Source organism: Corylus avellana, chromosome ca2 (genome assembly GCF_901000735.1).
Source record: "Corylus avellana chromosome ca2, CavTom2PMs-1.0".
NCBI classification, from domain to species: Eukaryota; Viridiplantae; Streptophyta; class Magnoliopsida; order Fagales; family Betulaceae; genus Corylus; species Corylus avellana.
In genome coordinates this window covers 47,210,221-47,222,840 of record NC_081542.1, presented here as the reverse complement: position 1 = coordinate 47,222,840, position 12,620 = coordinate 47,210,221, and the positions used below count along the sequence as shown (strand labels likewise).

Sequence of the window (12,620 nt, the reverse complement as noted above, 5' to 3'; positions counted from 1 at the left end):
GTGAGATATGATTTGATATTGTAATTGCTTATAATTAAATCAAATCAAATTTGAACAAATAGCGGAATAAAGAAAATTTAGAATGGTAGGTGCATTCCTAGTGTTTTTCTTGTATCATCATGGTCCTATGTGGATATTATTTTATAAAAAAATAAAAATAAAAAAAATAAAAAAAGTTGTTCTTATTTCTCTCACTTAATTTTTATAAAATAATTTTCGCTTACGACTAGGAGAACACTAGGAGAGCACATATAATTTCTCAAAAGAAAATGATAAGGAGGTGGAGAGATAACAGAATAGTATGAGAGATGAAATCAAATCAAAATCGAATGTATTCAAATCTAATTTAATTTAATTATAATCAATTATATTATCAAATCACATCTCACAATATACTCTAACACTAACTAATGTCGTGACAAATGCTTGGTAGTCGATACGTAGTAAATGCACAAAGAAGACCTTGATCAAAACGGTTGCCTTCAATTCTATTAAATGTGAAGCCAAAGCGATTTTCAAGCTTCCAAGTAGTTGTACACATTAATTTCATCTTACTTTTTCCACATGCTTTAGCAACCAAAACACACGGAAAAGAAAAATGAGCATGACCCAAATCTTTGTCACATGTTTTAGAAAATGTGTCTCTTCACATGTTTTAGAAAATTCGAAAATCTTTGTCAACACGTTACAACGGTTCAATTGGTTTATTCTTTGTTGTATTAATGGTTGGAAACGAGTGAGTCGCTGATCAGCGACTCAATCCCTTTTTATACCGTCCTACTCAATCCCTTTTTCATGAGCATAGGATAAATAATGCATGGCACTACAAAAAAAAGGATTTTATTACTAGACTTTATTGACGTGTGTCCAACGTTGAAAATCAGGATGTCACTAAAGAAATTTTTTGATGTGTTAAAATATCACAAGTCAAAATTTTATTGACGTAGCGAAATTGCCACGTCAATAACTTTATCGACATGTCAAACTTGTTGACGTGGCAAACTTGACACGTCAATAAAATTATTGACTTTGTTATATTGCCACATCAATAATTTTATTGACGTGGCACACGGTTTGACACGTAAAAAATTAGTGACATGTTATCCTGTCAATAAAGTTGGTCATTGAAAAAAAAAAATTTTTTGCTACCCAAATTTATTTTTTGAATTATTCGGGGATTTATACCTGGATTTCGGAATTCACCTAATAGACAATTTATAGAATTGACAAAAGAACTATCCATCAATACAAAACTATCCACGACTATACAATGTTCCATCAACTACGTACTCAATGTTCTAAGACAAAATAAAAACAGTTTCAACAAACAGTAATCAAACTATCTCTGTTTCACAACTATACATAATTACATCTAACTATATACATAATAGAAAATAGGAGTGCGATAAATGTACAAGTTCTTCACTAATTACGAACTGCCAACCCTTACTCAATCCAAGTCAATATCACACTCACTGAACGACTTCCCTGCATCAGTTGCGAATGATAAAACAAATAATTAGCAAACAACATGATATAATCTTATGAAGTCCTAAGCATATTAAGCATATGAAGGCCATGACCATTATACTCAACAAATTCATGTTAATTTATATTTATAAGTTATTTTACTCCAAGTCAAATGGACGTCACATTAATGGATCAAGTCAAATGCACTACAAAAAGAACGTTCGATATAACAAATCAACCAACAAACAAATGCTAACAATTGTCCCACATCCACCAACAAGCAAATGCTAACAAGAGTCCCGCATCCACCAACAAACCAACCAAGATATAACAAACGCTAATCTAAGTTCCAATATCATTTCAAATTCCAATGATAATCAATACTACTCCAAATAAAATAAAATAAAACAATAACAATAACAATATAGCATTACCTGATGCACTCTCTACAGAGGATCTCACTACCAAATGGGCTGGGAACTTTGTATCTGGCACAATCGTATTATGACGAGTCATATCGGACGCGGACCTTGCCTGAAACAAGGCCTCAAGCTATCGAAAACACTCCTCAACCATGGCGTCTTTTGCTGCAATCACAACATCCTTTTTGGCAAGCTGCGCTGCCATCTAAGCCTCCCTTGCAGCCAACTGCACATCCATCTCTACCCTTTGCTTCCTCCTTTCAGCTTCAAGTGCCGTTTCTATCATCTGTGTGACTGTCGAGTTTCTGGGGTTCTACGAATGTGCTTGGGATGGTGTATAGTATGAATGTATGCTGCCCCGCACAAGTAGAATACCTAGACCAACTTGTTGAACCCTGGCAGCGTACTCAGGCTAGTTGCCGTGCGCCTGGGCGTACGAGTCGTTCGACGCCCACCGTACCATCTATTTGGTCACGCTTGACGATGCTGTAGGGTCAGTGGGTATCAGCTCCTTCATCATCTACTGTATGTTACAGTAAAAGTTTGTATGTCATATAAGGTAGCTTAATCATAAATCAATTATAAATCTGTAGCAAAAAACGATAACATAAACATATGTATTTGTTATATATTAAAATATTAACGTACATCTATACGTATATATGGTAATTGACACACATACTTTTTCATGTGTCACCTTAGCAAAGCTCTTTAATGTGCTGCAGTGGGGTGTGTTGTTCTTTACTCGCAATCCCTTCATATACGCAGCATAATCCTACACAATTAATATTCTTAATATGTGAGCCCTAATACAATTACAACTAATAAAACTACACATGAAGAGAAAAAATATAACAAATAACCTACTTGATTCTTCTTAACACACCATTTATTCAACAACACTTCCAAGTCGATGAGGTTGTACTCGGAGAGCTTTTGTTGCCTGACTCTCGCTCTCACAGTCTCAGGAGTATCCTCTGGCTGTATGTTAAGTTCAACTTTTAATCTGTGTCACCAACTCTTCAGCTTCTTCCTCATATCTTTAAATGTGTCCCGTTTTACAATCTTGATGTTGCATTCAGGCAGGACGTAAAATTGCTCCTGCACTAGTTAGTCATACATTAACACTAAGGAGTGGTAGGAAATATAATACACATGCTATCATAAATACAATAGCATATAATTCAAACATACCATTAACGCATCCCATATATCCTCTTTGGTTCACTCTGGTACCTTTTTCCAGTTATCGCTTATCTTAACATAAGTTCCGCCCCTGATAATCTTGTCCATCATCCGTCTAAATTTTAACGCGTTCTGTCTTATAGGCTGCGACACATTATTATACTCGCACATGACCCTTTGCCCGTCGGGGATCCCCCACAACTTGTGTGAGCCTTTAAGGTTCAACACTTCAAAATGGGTACTTCCATCTTCATTGATAGCTAACACATTAATGAGTACCGATGTTAATTATTTATAATTGGATACTAACTACACATAAAACACGCATAAATATTTATATTCATAAAGGTCTGACTAGCATATATACATACCTATCGTTCGAATATGGTTGACCCCCAACCTTTGCCGAGTAGGGTCATCGGGGTGCGGGTCTGCGAGTTGCGTGTCATTTGTGGCACCTATCCCATCATCCTCGTCATCCTGGTCATCCTCGGCCTGTGTCTCACTATCGCCCATATATACACTGCTGTGGGGGAGGGGCGACCGATCCAAATGTCTATGAGAGCACAACCCTAGCTCGTTCATCATCGACGGCATAGCTAACATCGGAATGGATTCATCTGTGCCGTACTATGGAGTATCATGATGATTGCCCTTAACTAAATTAAAGAAATGTAGCTAGCTTCTAGATTTGTAAAACCTAAACAAAACTAATTAAAACTAGTCCAAATTTAATTAAATGCATGCATTTGGTATGGGGACCCTAATTTAAATAAATCTAGCTAGGTTAGTTATTATTTTTGTTAAGTTTTGTTTTCCTTTCTGTTTTTCATTTTTTAAATATAGCATAATTTACATATACAAAATTTACATGCATAATCTGATAAAACAAACACATAAAATATATTAACCTAATTTCAAGCACATGATTACCTTGCTAGATATATATATACACAGGAGAGGAGCTCCTAGGAGCTAGCTAGATGCAGAGGGAGGTGATTGACCGGAGGACTGCCGGAGGGAGAGAGAACGACGGCCGGAGCTGGCGGAACTAACGACGTACGGCCAGAGGAGAGAGAGCTCACGTACTCACTCAGGTGAAAGAGAGAAAGCGCGGGTTGGAGAGGAGTGAAGTCCGAGAGAGAGAGAGAGAGAGAGAGAGAGAGAGCTGGCCGGGCATGCAGTACTGACCGCGGGCGATGGTGGGGAGAAAAGAAAGAAAAAAGAGAGAGGGAGAGGAAGAGAGCTGGGTGGGAGAGAAGAAAAAAAATGGAGGGAGTAGGAAAGAAAAATTAAAGAAAAAAGAAGAATGAGTGCTGCAAGCCTACGGGATGGGACGTGCGGCCGCCCATCCCAAGGCCCGTTCCATGTGGCATGTCAAAAATGGGTTGAGTGGCACGTTAAAAAATATTGACGTGCTATTGCATGTAGCACGTCAAGAAAGTCTTGACGTGCTACATGTGGCACGTCAATAATGGTTCTTACATGATGGGGTCTCTGGAACTGCAATTGAGTGCTAGGGCCTGGTACTGCGAGCGATTCCCTCCTGAGATTGCGATCGAACGCACGATCGAGGGCACCCTTCTCTGGTACTGCAATCGATCGCCGGTGTGCCTGCGATCGAGCGCACCACCCTAAATATAATTATACACATGCATATAATTAATTAATGATATTATACACATAAATTTTGTTACCTAATTATATTATAGTTATAATTTAATAACTTATGTAAGTTTTTTGACGTTTCAACAGGTGACACATCAAGAATTTCCTGACGAGCCACATGTGGCACGTCAAGAAACCCTAAGAAATTAATTAATATATTCATTAGTATTAACATTAATGAATATATTTTCCTAAACCCTAGCTAAGAGGAAAAATATCCATTAATGTTCATTACAAATTTATCCAAAAAAATTGTAAAAATAATAATTTTTTCTTTCTTTCATATACTTTTGTTAATTTTTAGTTTTTTAAAGTAAATTTGTAATTTTATAATGTTCTCGTTAGAAAAATAGTCGGAATTTATGCATAGTTTTTGTTTTTAAATTGCCACTCAATGAATATATACCAATATATATTAATTGGTATACATCAACTCATAGTATACAAGGAATAGTATAGACTACGAGTTTACTTATATATACTACTCCTTGCATACTATGAGTTGATGTATACCAATTAAATTTTGTTACCTAATATTTTTTTATTTTCAAACACATAATAAATATTAATTAATGGTATTATAATTATTATTACTAATTAATTACAAACGTGGCACATTGCCATGTGACCATTTTATTGACATGTTAAAATGCCACGTCAATATTTATTGACGTGGCATACTAGCACGTCAATAAATATTGACATGGCATAGTAGCACGTCAATAAAAATTGACAATTTTCTTGACGTGTCAATTTACCACGTCAATATGTATTGTTGAATTCAATCAATCTACAAGCAAGTCAATGCCATGGTCTGTTAATGAAGCGTCAATTTCTGAACTACACCCTCAATAGTCCCACTTAAACATCTACCTAAATGTACTGTGGAAGTCTTATATAATTGGGTGGAGATTATAAATAAATGTATACTACTAAGTGAGATTATCATGTCCTATATAAATTAGTATAGGGAGTTTAAGTTGTATCACTTTATCTTACAATAGTTGAAAAATAAATAAATTAAAATTGATAGTGTATGAAAGTAATGATATTCACCTTCATACAATATTGAGCATAGTTGCTATACATATCTGACGCGGGGCAGAACTAAGATTGTTTTGACAGCATATAATAGCAGCAGAATCTAAGAATTGAAGATTGAAAAGGAAATTCAGGAAGAGAGAAAATAACAAATAAGAAAGAGAAAGTCCATAATTGCCCTAAATAAGTAAACAGATAAATAACTCTAAAAAACTTAAATTTAATTGATAATATAAACTGAATTCTAATATAACACAGAGTAGATGCTTTTATATAGGCTAGGCACCTCCTAAATTAACAAGGAAAAGGAAAAACAAACCTAATTGGAAAAAGAAAACAAATTCTAATAGGAAAAGGAAAACAAATCATAATAGGAAAGGAAAAACTCAATCCTTATTGTAAAAGGAAATCTAAAACACACATGCATAATTAAAATAACAATTTTCTCAAGTTCCTCCTACATCAGTCTCTCCAGGTTGGAAAGAACTCGCTCTTGAGTTCAAATCATCTTTTCCTCAATCTTTTGGATGTCCAATTAATCCTTTCCATCCCATACTTCTCAACATCAATGCAACTTGATATCGGAAGAGAAACAATTTACAACCCATCACAACGTACATGACTGTAAATAGTAGTTTGAAAATTCTTCATATTATATTGAGATACTTCAATCTTCACACAGTATTCATTTATCTTTTCCTATTCGTGCGGCATATAAATCTCCCAAAAAGAATCAACTATTTCTTCCTCTTTGAAAATAAAATTTTCCTTCACCTTTATAAGATCTTCATCATCGACATATGTATCATAAATAGGTGGAGAATTCCAATCCACAAAACATTGAGAAAGATCTTCAACATCTACTTCATGTTGAAACTCTTCATCAACAAACTTAATTCCGAAGTCTAAGTCCTCATATTGTTCATCCCGAACACATTGTTCCCGAAACAGAACAGGCTTGTGATACGGGTTCTCGAAATTAGATTTTGAATTACGACCGTCAATATCGCAATACATCTCCAAGTTTTACGCTGCTAGATGCTGGGTTATCTCCGCAACCTGTTTCTGCAAATATTCAATCATCACGTCTTGTATACTACACTCATGGTAAAGGGATTTCCTCCTTCGGAACCTATCCATGTCGACCACGACCGCCAGTCATGAAAAATTAATGAAAAAAATTCATCTCAAAAAGACGTTAAGCTCTAATACCAACTGATGCTGGGCAGAACTAAGATTGTTCTGACAACGTATAATAGTAGTAGAAACTAAAAATTGAAGATTGAAAAGGAAATTCTGGAAGAGATAAAATAGCAAATAGGGAAGAGAAAGTCTCTAATTGCCCCAAATAAGCAAACAGAAAAATAATTCTGAAATACTTAAATTTAATTGATAATATAAACTGAGTTCTAATATAACAAATAATAGATGCCTTTATATAAGCTAGACACATCCTAAATTAACAAGAAAAAGGAAAAACAAACCTAATTGAAAAAGGAAAACAAATTCTAATAGGAAAAATAAAACAAATTTTAATATGAAAGGGAAAACTCAATCCTTATTGAAAAAAGAAAATTAAAACACACATGCATAATTAAAATAACAATTTTCTCAAATTACTCCTGTATCCGAGCGGTTGCACTTTCCGGTGAATTGATTACCTGGTGCCTATATGTACTAAGCTCTTTCTCTAATTAATTTGGTTTTGCAAAAAATCTTGCAAATTGGGTCAAATTCTGGTGGGTTCGTTGGGTCCTTTTTCAACAAAATGTGAATTGCCACCTCACAATCATTTTTACAAAAGTGAAAATTAGCAAGTAAAATATAATACTCCAAGAATTTTCCACTCAATCAAGACTAATTAATCTATCATTTGTTAATAACATATCGCTTAATTCATTTTTAATTAAAATTTAATTATCGAAAAATTAAAAAAATTTCGATTCGAAAATACAGTCTATGAATAGAATGAATAACTATCTTCTAGACGGCAACTTGGCAAGTAAAGTCCAAACTTCCATCGCAGTTGAGCGAAACGTACAAAATAGTGTCATTTCTTCTTTTTCTTTCTTTTCAACACACGCACAGCACACAGAATACTAGAAATTAGAATGGTCAACCAGCCCTTCCTGCCTCACTCACCACCCATGTTCCCCGTCTTATCTGCATAATAAACCAGCAAATTAAAGACACATGAAGTGTAAGAAAGATTGGTAAAGTGAACCCCCTGAAGAACAGAGTGATCAGCAGAATAAACATGGCTTCCTTCAAATTTTCCACATGCCTTCTGATCACTCTCTCCCTCCTAACCTTTCTTAGCCTCACCGCCGAAGCAGCACCCACTTACGCTGATCACACCTGCTCAAACTGCAGCTTTTTCACCCCCAACAGCACCTACCAAGCCAACCTCAACGAAGTCAGCGTCAACCTCCTCCTCTCCGCTCTTTCATCTAACGCCACCCGCCGCAACGGCTTCTATACAACCAAGCCCGGCCAGGACCCTCCCGACGTGGTCACCGGCCGTTTTCTCTGCCGCGGGGATCTCACCCAGGACCTCTGTGAAATCTGCATCTCTACTGCCATGAGAGATATAAGAAATCGCTGCCCCGCCGACAAGGTGGGGCTAATCTGGTACGACGAGTGCACGTCACAGTACTCCAACGAGTCCTACCTGAACGACCAGGTGCCCTTCCAGATCTTGCCAACCACCAGCCAGAACGTCGTTGAGCTGGACCGCTTCAACACGCTGGTGTCCACCACCATGAAGTCGTTGGCGACACAAGCCGCGAATTCTCAATCGGGCAAGAAGTTCGCGGCGTAGGTAGTAAACTTGACGAGCTCACAGAGGCTGTACTGCATGGTGCAGTGCTCGCCTGAGATGGACGCCGATCTGTGTATGAGTTGCTTGGAAAGCGCCATAGGCTCTCTTCCTCAGTGCTGCACGGGGAAACAAGGCGGAAAGGTTCTGCTTCCGAGCTCTAATATTAGATACGAGTTGTTTCCATTTTACAGTCTGACAACAGTATTTCCTGGACCTCCTTCTCTTCCTCCAGGTACTTAATTAATAAAAAGCACAGCACTGACCTCAGTATCATCCAGGGCCGGCAGGCCCTAGGCGAGTTAGGGCCCAATTTAATAAGGCCTAAAAAATTTTTTTTGAGTTAAAAGAAAAAAAAATTTATTTTTGACCAAAAAAAAAAAATTGAAGGCCCAAATGTTATTTAATAGGGCCTAAAAGTTTTTTTTATCCAAATTTAATGCCTCAATTTAATAAGACCCCAATTAATAAGTTCACTATAAATTTTAAAAATAATTCAAAAAATAAATTAAAAAAGGACAAAGCATTAAAGCCTTATACATCATTACGCCAATTCCCTAAAGCTCCTGACGCTACAGTACACGCCTGACACTACACTACACGCCTACATCATTCATTCATCCTCTTGTCCTCTTTATAGAAATTTTTTGTTTTTGATGAGAAAATATAAACGTTAGAAATAAAATATTACCATTTATTTTCTATTTATTATTTAGTCATCTAGGGAAAGTCAAGAGCCAAAAATATAAACTGATGTCAACCATGGGCATTTTAAATATCAATCTCTATATTTTCCACTTTACCTCTCCTCTTTGCTTGCTATTTTCTGAGTTTTTCTTCCCTGCCTATCTCATCATTTTCTCTTCCTCTCCGACTCCGAGTGACTAAGTCTTTTGTCCTATCTCCAAGAACTGCTTCATAATTCCTTTGCCAAATCAGGTTTTATTGTTCTATTTTTGTCATTTATTTTATTATAGTCATAATTTTTTTTTGGATAAATCATGTTTGTTTAATTTGTTAGTATTTTTAATTAAACATGTCTACTAGAAAATATGCATCTGGATATGCAAAACTTAAAAAAAAAAAAAAATTAAAGAAAAAAAAAAAGACAAATTGATTGAATCTCAAAAAGGAGCTCTAAATAAATTTGTTATTAGCAATAAACAAAATATTGAGGATAATTTAGGTGAAAAACTCATAAATGAACAAGAAACTCATCAAAAAAAATTAGAAGATAATGAAAATGTTATTGATGTATATATATATATATATATGTGTGTGTGTGTGTGTGTTACTTTAAAAAAAAAAAAATTGAATTAAAAAAAAAAAAAAATTTAGGCCCAATTTCAAAGTTTTTTTAAAACAAAATATGTTGGGCCCCTAGTATCATCGATGCGTAGTTTGCTCCCGATTTTAGGCACGGTCTGAGATCATCTCTCTTTAAAAACTAAAATCAAAATCTCATATTTAGATATCTTTTGAGGTGATTTGGGTCTTCTATACTGCAAAGAGAGGCAAGCATGCAAATCTCTTTTGATCTGAAAAAATATATATATATATTGAAGAGAGGCAACTTAAAAAAGAAGCAAGATCAATTATTATTTCTCTTACGCTTTCTCTTTTGCTTGTATTCTAGCCTAGGTTTTAATGATCTAATTATTTTTACACGGGGCGAAACTGAATATTTAGTTTGAGGGCGGCAGGTACGTAATTTTTTTTTTTTTCTTTTTTTATCATCCCTCGGCTTGGGGGGCTGGAGTCCCCCTAATCGCAGGGTAGTTCCGCCCCTTTTTTACAGTTGCGCTAAGAGGAGATTAATGTTGATGTAAACACAACGGATTTCATCCTCATTCCTCCATACTAGATTTTATAACAAGTTTTTTTTTAATATTTTTACAAGAGTCAGGATTTTTTATTTTAAAACAAGCGCTATTAAAAAAAAGCATGTAATTTTTATATGGACAGAAAAGTCAGTCATGGTTCCATTTCCAACTACGCCAAAGACTTTTGGATTCTCAACGACTGTTTCTAATTAATGTTAATGCAGGAAAAACCAAGTCAGTATTCATCAAAAAAAAAAAAAAAACAAGTCAGCACTAATTACTATCATCGCCATTTTTATCTCGTTGCAGCTAAACGTGCCGCTATAATAATTTTTTGAATGATCGGAATTCAATATATTTACTGTTTTGTTGTGTAGTTGGGGTTCAAATTGCATCTGTAGAGTCCTTGCAATTTGACTTGGGTAAGATTGAAGCTGCCACAAACAACTTCTCTGATGACAACAAGATTGGTAAAGGTGGATTTGGTATAGTTTACAAGGTAGCTAGAATATAGCTAGCAACGAAATTTTGTGAGTACATTTTTTTTTTTTTTTAATTGTATAAGGAAAGGGTTACAGGGAAGGATCTTTCCCACTTATGATCTGAACGGAAAAAAAAGTGGGAGATCCTGAAAACGAAAAAGGGGTGGGCTCCCCAACAATAAACCCAAAATAAACTAAAACAACACAGAAATAAAAACTAAAGGGAAGGCCACCCCAACAACAAAGCCCAAATGGTAAAAAACAGTGCAAATACAAGAACGAACTCTGGATCCAGTCCAAAAGGACCAAATAGCAGGCAATGGTAATCACCAATGATCCCAAAAGAATCATAAGCAAGCCGGGCCTATTCCAGGACCGCACAAGGTGGTGTAAATTGCAAATAAACTTCGTGAAGAGATCATTGCGGGTAAAACAACAACCACTGTTAAATAGTTGTTGCAGAGTAGGCACTGCAGAAAACCAAAAGGAAGCCAGTATAGGACGACCACCAACATCAATCTCCTCCTCAAAATCAAACCAAGTCATGGCAGGGAGATAAAAAACCACAAAAAACAATACTAACCTTGTTTGTGAGTACATGTGTGTTCATTGAATGTTCTAACCTTGTTTCAAATATATTCTCAGGGTCTCCTTTACAACGGATAGGAAATAATGGTGAAGAGATTATCCAAAAGCTCTGGACAGGGTGTAGTAGAATTTAAGAATGAAGTTATGCTGGTTGCGAGGCTTCAACATAAAAATCTAGTGAGGCTCTTAGGATTTTGCTTGGAAGCACTACAAAAAAACAATTTTTTTCTGACTAGAGTTTTCTGACGTGTTGGGGTGTCTGACACGTCAGAAATTTCTTCTGACGTGGCGCTTCTGACGTGCGTCGATTGTCAGAAGCATAGGTGTCAGGAAAATTTTTTTCCTGACGCGCCAGTGGGTAAAACATCAGAATTTTTTGATGTTCCACTGTCCCACACATCAGAAAAATTTTCTGACGTGGTAGTTTTACCACGTCAGAAAATTGATAAATTAAATAAAAATTTAATTTTTCTTTTTTTAAATTTTTTCTGGAATTTCTTTTTTTTTTTAATTAAAATTAATTTTCAATTAAATTATTATTTTTTTTGTTTTTGGGAATTTCTCTGCACGGCAGTGCAGATCTGCCATGGCCACTCCCTCTCTTCTTTTCTCTCACTCTAGCTCTCTTCTTTTCTCCATGAGCTCTCCCTTTTCTCCATTTTCTCACTATCTCCCTCTTCTTTTCGATCTCCATGGTGCAGTTCTGGTTTGAGTTTTTGAAAATATTTTCAAAAACTCAAACTGAAAAAATCTTCAAAAAATTAAAACCAACCATCAAGAAATCAAAAAATCAATCTGACAAACCCAAAAAATCTTCTTATCGATCTTCTCCTCTTCTTCTTCTTCTTCTTCTTCTCTTCTCCTTTTCTTTTTCTTCTTCTTCTGCTTCGATCTGCTGCATGCTTCTCAATTTTTTCCCTTCTCACCTTCTATTTTTCTTCTTCCTTTAGAGGTGCCGTGCAGTCGGTGCACACTGCACAGAAGCAGGGAGATTCAGACATGCAGGAGAGAGAATGCACATGTGTGGGGAAAATAAATGAAGAGGGAAAAAGTTGAGGGTGGAAATAAAAAGAGGGAAAAAAAGTTTAAAATCCTGCCTATTTTTTGAGTTTTGTTGGGCCAC

At 35.7% G+C, this 12,620-nt stretch overlaps 1 pseudogene; it reads left to right on the top strand.

Annotated features, from left to right (window-relative positions):
* Positions 1-7,976: 7,976 nt before the first annotated feature.
* The window catches only part of LOC132168828 (cysteine-rich receptor-like protein kinase 10), a 7,118-nt pseudogene continuing 2,474 nt past the window's right edge, over positions 7,977-12,620 (top strand).